The following is a 10,528-nucleotide window of genomic DNA, read 5'->3' as shown; positions in this document are numbered from 1 at the left end:
ATATGAACAATCAACCTCCTTGATGTGTGCTTATCAAAACAGGAGTTTAATACTCAATCAAAACATCAAGGAAAACTAGAAAAATATCCCCAAAAGAAAACCCTAAAACCCTTAAAGAAGATCTAGGAAAAGTAACCCTAGAGTTGAAGCAACATGATGTTTTATAGAGGCTGAGATCGCGAGGTTCGCTCAAGCGTGGGAATTGACACTCAAGCGAGGACACTATATCGCGTGTTCCAAACCAGGGTTCACGCTCGAGTGGAAGAACCCACACTCGAGCGTAAAAACACGCCACTCAGCATTTTTGCAGACGCACAAAATACTGGGAGAGTGCAATCTCCGCTTGAGCGCCACTTTGCCCGCTCGAGCGGGAAGACCAAAAACTGGAAAATTACAACTCAATTTTAAACACAAGTTTGTCCATGGAATTTGACAACAAGTAGGGTCCTAACACTTATAAATTGAATAAATAATGGAAAAACAAAGGTAGTCCATGGATTGAAGAGGAGACTATCAATGGAAAGCCTTAAAATACATTTATTTTTTTCCTCTTTATTTTCTATCTTAATAGTCTCCAATACAGTAAACACCATAACTAAAACTTACTCCATTGCAAGCAACACCATAGTATCTTCTGGAGGAAGCTTTGAGATGGGTTTTTTCAGCCCTGGTAGTTCCCGCAATCATTACTTAGGAATATGGTACAAGAATATTTATGTTAGGACCGTTGTATGGGTTGCCAATAGAGAAATCCCACTCCTCGATTCGTCAAGCGTCTTAACTATAATCAACCTTGGAATTCTTGTCCTTGTCAATAGTACTGGCAACGTCATTTGGTCTCCCAATATGACAGGATCTACACGGGACCCTGTTGCACGACTGATGGAGTCTGGAAATCGTGTTGTGCAAGATGCCAATGATGAGTCTGGGCATTTTCTGTGGCAAAGTTTTGATTATCCGTGTGATACTCTTTTACCGAGCATGAAGCTTGGAAAGAACTTTGTAATGGGCCTAGAGCGCCACCTCTCCTCCTGGAAGAGTAGCAATGATCCAGCTCCAGGTGAGTTTACATACCGATGTGATCCTCAAGGATACCCACAAACTATTTTGAGCAGTGGTCCTAATGTGCTGTTTTGAAATGGGCCATGGAATGGTATGCGATTTAGTGGGAGACCAAGACATCAATCTGATTCAGCCTACACAGTTGAATTGGTTTACACCAAGGACGAGGTGTATTATGATTATAAACTCAACAGCTCAGTTGTTTCAAGGCTTACTGTGAATCATACTGGTGTTGTGTAGCGCTGGATGTGGATTAATCGAACCCAACAATGGATCATTGGCCTGACTTTACCGAGAGATAACTGAGATACCTATAAACTGTGTGGTCTGAATAGTAACTGTAACATTGGAAACAATTCGGTATGTGGTTGTTTGAGTAAATTTGTGCCCCAGAACCAAACGGAATGGGGAAATGGAGATTAGTCTAATGGGTGCGTTCGGAGGACACCGTTGGATTGCCATAATGGAGATGGATTTGTCAAGTATTCGGGCTATAAAATGCCAGACACAAGGAAGTCCTGCTTTGACAGGAACATGACACTCGGGGAATGCCAGATGGCATGCCTGAAAAACTGTTCTTGTATGGATTATGCAAATTTAGACATAAAAAGAGGTGGAAGTGGCTGCTTGCTTTGGTTTGATAAGTTGATTGATATGAGAGAGTTAAATACAAATGAGCAAGACGTTTACATAAGGATGGCTTCCTTTGAGTTAGGTAACAATTCATACCAAACACATAGATTATTGAACATAGATTGATTAGATTATACCTCTGTAAGAACCATGAAGTTAACTATACTAAACCTTTACGTTTCTTCCTTAAAAAATTCCCCACTATATTACTTTTCTACATCTAACTATAGTTTAGCAAACAGAGAGTTCATTTTGGTTTCATCTTGAATGTTGATCTTTGTTGTGGGAATTCAATCTAGATGATACTTATTACCCATCTAAACAAACATGCCCACCACAGTTGTATTTGTATTTGAGCCAATTTTGGTAGTGATTTATTATCATTTGGATTTTTGCTTATATTGCGTTATTTCAGAGTTCTAGAGTTATGATGATCTTTGATCTCTATACTCAAAGTGAAACTGCATCATTCTTCGCCATGGATGTAGGCTTGGCAACAGAATTGTGTAGGGACAAGAAGGGGCCATGGCACCCCCCATTTTAAAAATAAAATAAAATATTTATATTTTTTCAAAAAAACATAGACTCTTAAAAGTAACCTCCACTTAAGCTTGTGTTTGGATCAAAGATTTAAAGGAGACTCGTGGAGGGAAAAGAAAGAAAAGGAAAAGTGAAAAGAATTTAACTTATATTTCATTTATTTTTCTCTGCCCTTTTCCTTTCTCTCCATAAATCTTTTGTCAAATTCTTGATCATAACACAACCTTACTTTTATTTTACCAAATACCTTGGTTTAAAAATGAAGGCTAAAAATCAACTTAAGCTAGTTAACTTAAAATAAAAAACAAAAAACAAAAAAATTCATTGGCTTTAAAAAGAAAAACATGACTACTAGATTTATTTATCAATACAAGAATAGCAATAAATAAGTCCAATCAGCTGCCATCTTCACTTTTAGCGACACCTAAACTGTCTTTCTACTACAGAACTCTCTTTTTCATCAACTTTAAATCACAAAATAAATTTTCAAAACCTTATCATCATCAAACAACCAAACTTATGTTGTTGAGATATTTTACTATATTATTTTTATAACTTTATGTCTATCTTATATAAAATTATAGAAAGATTTGCTCGTAGCAATTTTAAAATTAAAAATGATAAAATTCTACCTAAAATTGTCTATCACAAGAAAGATTAAGTGAATTAGCCATATTATCAAGTAAAAGAATATATTAATGAAATTTGAATAGAAGATTTAATTATTAGTTATTTTTTCATCTGAAAAAGAGAATAAATTTTAAATAAATAAATTAAAACAATACTGAAAATTATAGAGAACCTCATTTACAATGATCCCTTTAGACCTCAAATTATCTTGAGTCGCCCTAACCAAACCAAACCAAACCAAACCAAGCCTTAAGTCCCATCAAATGGAGTCGGCTATATGAATACTTATTCTTCTTTCGGCTCTATCAAGGGCATCTTAAGTCGCCCTAATTGGTGAAAATACTTTCTTGTGGTTTGGCCCCCTCAACTCACAATTCTGATTCCACCACTGCATAAGCTTGTAAATTCTTGCACGCTTGTGTGTTTGTTTTGTTTAGCTTTTTTCATCCCTTTTGCCATAACAATTTCAATACATCAAGGGTTTGAAATCTAAAGCAATCCCTTTAAGTTTGTGCTTGCATGATTGTATAATCTAACTGATCAATTGACCATTTCTGTTAAATGGATTGAAGATTCAACAGTCCGACAAGTTGGCTCCAATGGCAAGAAAAGAGAGATAGTGGCAGTGACCTAGGCATTGTTAATTGGACTTCTTCTGCTGGGTATGAGCCTGATCGTGTATCTCTAAAAAAGGAAAAGAAACAATTCACAGCTGAACCGAGAAGGTACATATCTATTGGTGTCATTTGGTGTTAAACAATGTACTGGTATGTTACATTTTTATAACTACTTGTCATATTGATATCCATTTTGTCCTAGCTTTACAGGAATTCTGATGCACAAGTCTGAACAAGGTTCCACTGACAAAACCCAAAAAGAAGATCTAGAGTTACCATTGTTCGACTTAACTGTAATAGCTGATTCCACAAATAATTTTTCAATCAACAATAAGATTGGAGAGGCTGGATTCGGACCTGTTTACAAGGTAACAATGTAAAGACACTCTTATGTAATTTATAGGAATGTGATTGATACCCAATCTCATGAAGCCTATCCAGAAGCCATAAAACCAATCAACATTTTTTATCATTGTTTTTTCATAAATAGTAATGCTACAAACACATAAATTTTTCTACAAAAAAGTGCATAGAATGTTGTTCTGCAGGCTACATCACTGCATTCATCTTGGTGTTTGGGCCCCCACTTTAGAAAAAAAAAATTATGCTCCTAAACTCACTGTTCCGTAAAATCTTTTAATACAGACCCAATTTCAAAATTAAATTTTTTATAAATATGTCTGCTTTTGAGAAGAGGAATTTTATAATTTTCTTTCAGCTTTCAAATAAGACAATTGGTTTGATGCATCCTTTCTCCTTATGAAACTTCATAAATCTGTGTAATTTTTTCTTTTAAGTAGTTGTAACATAAATCATTGGTCATGGCTGCACCTGTTGGAACAATGTCAGCCAAAGCAACATAAAAACAGTAAGTAAAGATACAATTAATAAGAATGGCAAAAAAAAATTGTTTTCTTTCAAGCTAATTCTAGTAGAAGATCATTTTATCAATTATAATGGTAATTCTCAGGGTACACTGGAAGGAGGACAAGAAATAGCTATGAAATGGCTCTCAAAGAATTCTAGCCAAGGACTTGATGAGTTCAAGAATGAAGTTATCTGTATTGCCAAACTTTAACACCGAAATCTCATGAAGCTTCTTGGATGCTTCATTCAAGGAGAAGAAAACGATGTTAATCTACGAATACATGCCCAACAAAAGTCTAGACTATTTTATATTTGGTTTGGCTCTCTTCAAAACTATAATACTATATATACTACAACTATTCCACTCCAAGACCACAACCAGCAATCGTTCTTTCTTTCCTTTTTCCTATATTTTTTTTTTTAATTTTTGGTTTCATATAAACCTTGTGCTTTATTTGATAATGGGAACGAAATTATATGTGATTTTTATTACATGTGCATTTCAATGAACATGATCTTCCAAAATTTGGGATTTTCCATTAAGGAATCCTGTTAAATTTATCCATCGGATTAGTAGGAGTGTGGACTAAATCAACAAAAAATTTGGACAAATCAAAGCCAAAGCACATTACTAGATTGGTCGAAGCGCTTCCACATGATTAATGGAATTGCACGGGGGCTTCTTTACCTTCATCAAGATTCTAGGCTAAGAATTATTCATAGAGATCTCAAAGCTAGCAATATTTTGCTAGCTATTGACATGAACCCAAAAAATCAAATTTCAGAATAACTAGAAGTTTTGGAGGAAATGAGACAGAAGCAAATACAAATAGAGTGATTGGAACATAATAAGAATCTCTATAATATGTTTTGTCTAATTCACTTATATTGTTGCTTCAAGATCTAGTCTTTCATCCTATGCTTTATTGCAGTGGGTACATGTCTCTAGAGTATGCAACAGATGCATTATTTTCAGTAAAATCAGATGTATTCAGCTTTGGCATTTTGGTGTTAGAGATTGTGAGTGGGAAGAAAAACAGAGGTTTCTATCATCCAGGGCACTGCCTCAACCTACTTGGCCATGTAAGTGTACTAAGTTTAGAAGTATTCTTATATTATATTCATGTGTTCCAATAAGGTTCAAGGATCTTCTGTCTTCAATGTTTCCTGTCCCGTCATTTCAAAACTCTCGTAACTGAGTATTTTGAGACAAAAGAACAGTCAGATTTGGGGAGAGAGGATCTGATACCTCCCTCATACTGCTAATGTTGTAGTGGATTGTACAGGCATGGAATCTCTATAAAGAAGAAAAGCCATTGGAATTGATTGATGATGCTTTACGGGAATCATGCTACCAAACTAAAATGTTGCGATCAATCCATGTGGGTCTTTTATGTGTGCAAGAATGTCCAGCGAATAGGCCAAACATGTCATTTGTGGTTATGATGTTGGGTAGTGAAGTTGCATTGCCTCAGGCCAAGCAGCTTGGTTTCTTCACTACAAGAAATGTTGTTGAGCCTGGTTATTTGTCAAGCAATGAAGTAACAACTACGAGCAATGAAATCACTATTACTATGTTAAGTGGATGATAGAAATTATACCATGATTAAGGTGAAAACTTAATCATTGTTTTTGGTTACAAGTTTACATGCACACAAAGTATCAAGAATATACATATTGACAACATGCGCACTTTTTTAGTAGACAAATTTATCACATCATTCTATATAAATTTTCTATATAATTTTTATATTTGCATATCATTACTCTTTGTTTCATAACTAACTCTTGTTTTCCTACTTGTACATGTGAAATGGAACTTCATTTCAGCATTTTTATTTCTTAGTTTGCTTAGTCCAAACACATTACAATGTCATATGGAATATCTTTAGGGATTAAGAGATGCTGTAACGCCCCAACTTTTTAATTACTCAGAAATATTACCAAAAGCCTATAATTTAGGTCCATTTTAAATATATATATATATATATATATCTATTACCCTTGAGTAATAGAATCAAAACAACACATGTTCTCTCTCTTAATGAATACAACAATAACAATTATACATGCCAGGAGCTACGAATAAATAATTACAAATATTAATATACCACATTTACTTCCTTCACATCCACAACGAAATTACACAAAAAAGACTCATGGACTTCTTAACTCTTCAACTATGAATCCGAATTCTTTTCCTGAAAAAGAAACAAAACAACATAGGATGAGCACGATTTGCCCAGTAGGGATCTTATAGGTCTACAACAATAACTACCACACAGATAGAAATGATCATGCATGTAGGGTGATACCATATAGTAGGGTGACATTTTGTAAGCTCAAAATATTGTACGTAGAGTATCTTTTTCTTAAAAATTTCTTTGAATATTTAAGGAAAAACTTTTAGTCATAAAAATCATCCCTCCTCATTAGAAAGACCATAAATCCTCTTTGAAAACAATTATGTTAAGGAACAACATCATTTTAAATTTTTTTAACCCAATTCCAAAATATTCCTCGTTTCATTTCTGTTTTTCCCTTATATTGTTTCCAATTACTATGACTCCATAACATCAAAATCCAATTTCCTTTATGTTCAAAAAGATGATCCGCATACACTCAACTCCCACTTGTCTAACAATTACCTCACATTAACGTTTGCATTACCAATTAGAATTCAAGCATAACACAAGAATAACAATCTCTTTTTAATTCAATTTCTCAATTATTTACAAAACAAAACTCATAATCTTCTATTATAGTCACAAGCAATCTAGTGAGTTCATCATTACCAACCCCTAATCCAATTACTATGTCATTTTCCATTCTTTCAAATAATCTCATATCAAATACCGGATCCATTAACAATTCATCTCCACGAGTCACACGATTTACCGGTCACAAGCCGAAAGAAATGCTAAACCTTACCGATCACAAGCTGGAAGGAACGCGGAACCTCACGCTTTACCGATCATAAGCTGGAAGGAACGCGAAACCTCAACATACCACACGCTTTACCAGGCACTACTCCAGAAGGAAGGCGGAACCTATTTTAAGCGCCACTCTTTGCCCGCTCAAAATACGGTGGGAAACAGACCTCAAAACAACATTACATTCCATAAATTTTCTCGAATCATCCATCATTGTGATTAGTGGGCAAAGCTAACACATCATCCATTATTCCCGTAATACATTCGTTCAATACACGTCCACCATATGTTAAAATTCCATTTACATAACAAGTACACAACATATTCCACCACATTCTCTATCATCATCAAGTTATTCATTGTTTTGTTATGATAATATAACAACACCTCTATCAAAGGCATAAAGGTTCATTTTTAAAACATTCACAATACTGGTATTCTACCTATTTCTTTACTTTTCCATGTTATTATCAAGTCTTCAAACTCAATTTTTTCACAGCACATTGACTTTTAGTTACCGCCCAAGGCTATAAACTAAATTCCCAACACTAATTTCTTTGATACAACCCCTTCATATAATCCCGCCATATTTCACGATCACCCATTTATCATTGTTCACACTCATCTTAACCCAACATAGACTTGATTTCATAAATTTAATGTTAATTAAAGCATTCTTCATTTTCCAAAAATAAACTTCATAACTAGGGTTAAGCATAAATTAGGACTTTTAGTTTTGAGAAATAAAATCACTTTTTAACTACACAATAAAATTCTTAAGTTTTCGCTTCATCATTTTATCACAATTCCCATACCACTCATACCATTAACAATTCATTTACCCAAATGCAATCTCAAAACATACACAACCTTGAACATAAACTATAGGGATTCAATTGCAACTTTTACATGGTTTCCCAAACACTTGTAAAATTCAATTAAACTTGTATATGTGCAATTTAACACCTCAATTTCATGATACTACTTTGAACTTAAACAAAACCATCAACCATCTTCATGAGCCAAACTAGGGTTATTAAGAGAAATTAAAACTTTTCATCCAAACACTTTTTATTCCAACTCTTCTATTAATTATACACCCAATTTCATAAGCCGATAATCACAACCCAAAAATTAAGCCCCAACATTTCAAACCCTAAACCCCCAATCTTATGATTAATCACTATATGGTTAAAAATATAAATTTTGTGTTTATGTAAAGAAAATACCACAAATCTATCTATAAATGAGAGTATTGAAGGAGAACTAGAAACCTCTACCTCAATGATCAAGCAAAGAAGTTAGATCAAGAGCATCCTTTCAAAAATCCAAAATCCAATTGGTTGAAAATGTTGATCTTCAAGTATTCTTTGCTCTTTGGTAAGACATCTTGGTCAAAACTTTGAGAAATGAAAGATATTTGGGTCAAGAAATCAAGGGATTTCGGACTTAGGATGAGAGGAAGGAAGAGAGAAAAGAAAAGTGGAGAGAATGATCTAGAAAATCACTTTTTAAGTTGCTGAATTCGTGCAGTCCACTCAAACGCTACTTTATGCGCTCGAGCGCACTTGCTTCCAGCACAGATACTAAAACTTCAAACGGGTATAACTCACTCATCCGGACTCCGTTTTAGGTCGTTCTTGTGTCCAAATCGAAGCTCCAGAAACAAGATCTCCAATGGTACTAGCCTTACACCCAAATTCAAAGTGTAGAAAAAGAAGAGGGCAAAAGAGTGATGGTTGTTCATAAGAAAATTATCCGAATCAAAGTTTTTGATCTAATCTTGCTTTGCCACCATATTACCAGTTTAACCAATGTCCCAAAATAAAACAAGGAGACTCCAAATACAATAATAAAAAGGTCAAGAGCAATCCCACTAGTCTCAGAAATTTAGACTCAACTAGGTAGACCGCTCGAGCGTCCAATCTTGCGCTCAAACCTGTAACGCCCTCAAATTAAACCCATAATGTACATAACATTAACATGCATTATTAAAAGAAAACGAATCTTTTGAATTATTCATCAGAGTACTTTTATTAAAAGTCATTACATGGAACATCAAAATAAATGCCCTAAGGGCTTACGTCTTTCCAAGCTAACACTTGGACACAAAAGAATGAGTATTAACCCATTTACAAGTTAAGCCCTTGGCTTGAATGTTTACATGTAATCTTATTTAAAATAAATAACTAAAGACAAGTCTTCAAAATCCGCATCCTTCCAAACTAAGTCCTGGGAGGTTGCTTATCACCTGAACCTGAAAATGATGTTCCCATAAAGGGTGAGCCACAGCCCAGTAGAAATATACTAAACCACATATAAGCAATGAATAAAGCAATAGTATTTGACAGATGGTTAACCGAGATAATCAACCACTTCATTTTACAGTCTCATGACACTATTGTCTAAGATACAATTTACTCTCCAATTTTATCAACATGGCTCAGAACCTGGCCAATCTACAACAGTGAATTACATATACCATATTTACATCCTTCCAATATCAACAAACAAATGAGACTCAAGCTCAATTCACAACACTTCATACTTCCAGATTGATACACATTTTAGCGCTGTATCAATAAAAACACTTCAATATAATAAGCACACATAAAAGTGATACTAATGGAGTCCATCCCCTATCTCCTCCCAAACAAAATCCGGTTTAGAGGTCCATCCCCTATCTTCCCCTAAACCGTGGAGTACATCCCCTATCTCCTCCCACACAAAACAATGTATGCAAATGCAATGCTCAATCAATACACGTATTTTCTGTATCAATGCAATAGTCAAAGTTAATGACTTAACCAATGTGATTAGTTTCAGTTATTCCTAATCCACATGCAATGTCTACAACAATCACGACTATCCTCCACCGATAGCCCAAAACAGTTATTTCTAAACAGGAAATAAATGTATCAACTAACATAATTCCAACATTTTCATAGGTGAGTGATTAAACTAACCAACTACACCATTTACTCAATAATTTCTCCTATACAATGAATTTAGCCATATTCCCCAATTCCCTTAAATTAATTATACAAATTAATTTTAATATTACAACCAGAGTTTTCCCAAAAATTACCAAAGTAACCCAACACATCAAAATACCAAAACTTAGAGCAAAACCTATAAAATGGAGTAGGAAATCCCTACCTTGAAGAAAACAACCCAAAAGGAGAAGACAGAGATGATACCCCAAATGCCAAAGTGCTCCAAATCGCCAACTATTCAGATTAAATG

At 34.5% G+C, this 10,528-nt stretch overlaps 1 pseudogene; it reads left to right on the top strand.

Annotated features, from left to right (window-relative positions):
- The first annotated feature begins 651 nt into the window (after window positions 1-651).
- On the top strand, window positions 652-5,938 carry LOC114303436 (G-type lectin S-receptor-like serine/threonine-protein kinase At4g27290; annotated as a pseudogene).
- Window positions 5,939-10,528: the final 4,590 nt, after the last annotated feature.

This window comes from Camellia sinensis, chromosome 7 (assembly GCF_055761805.1).
Source record: "Camellia sinensis isolate YWXY chromosome 7, ASM5576180v1, whole genome shotgun sequence".
Lineage (NCBI taxonomy): Eukaryota > Viridiplantae > Streptophyta > Magnoliopsida > Ericales > Theaceae > Camellia > Camellia sinensis.
Note: the sequence above shows the minus strand (reverse complement) of the source record. Positions and strands in the feature narration are given on the sequence as shown.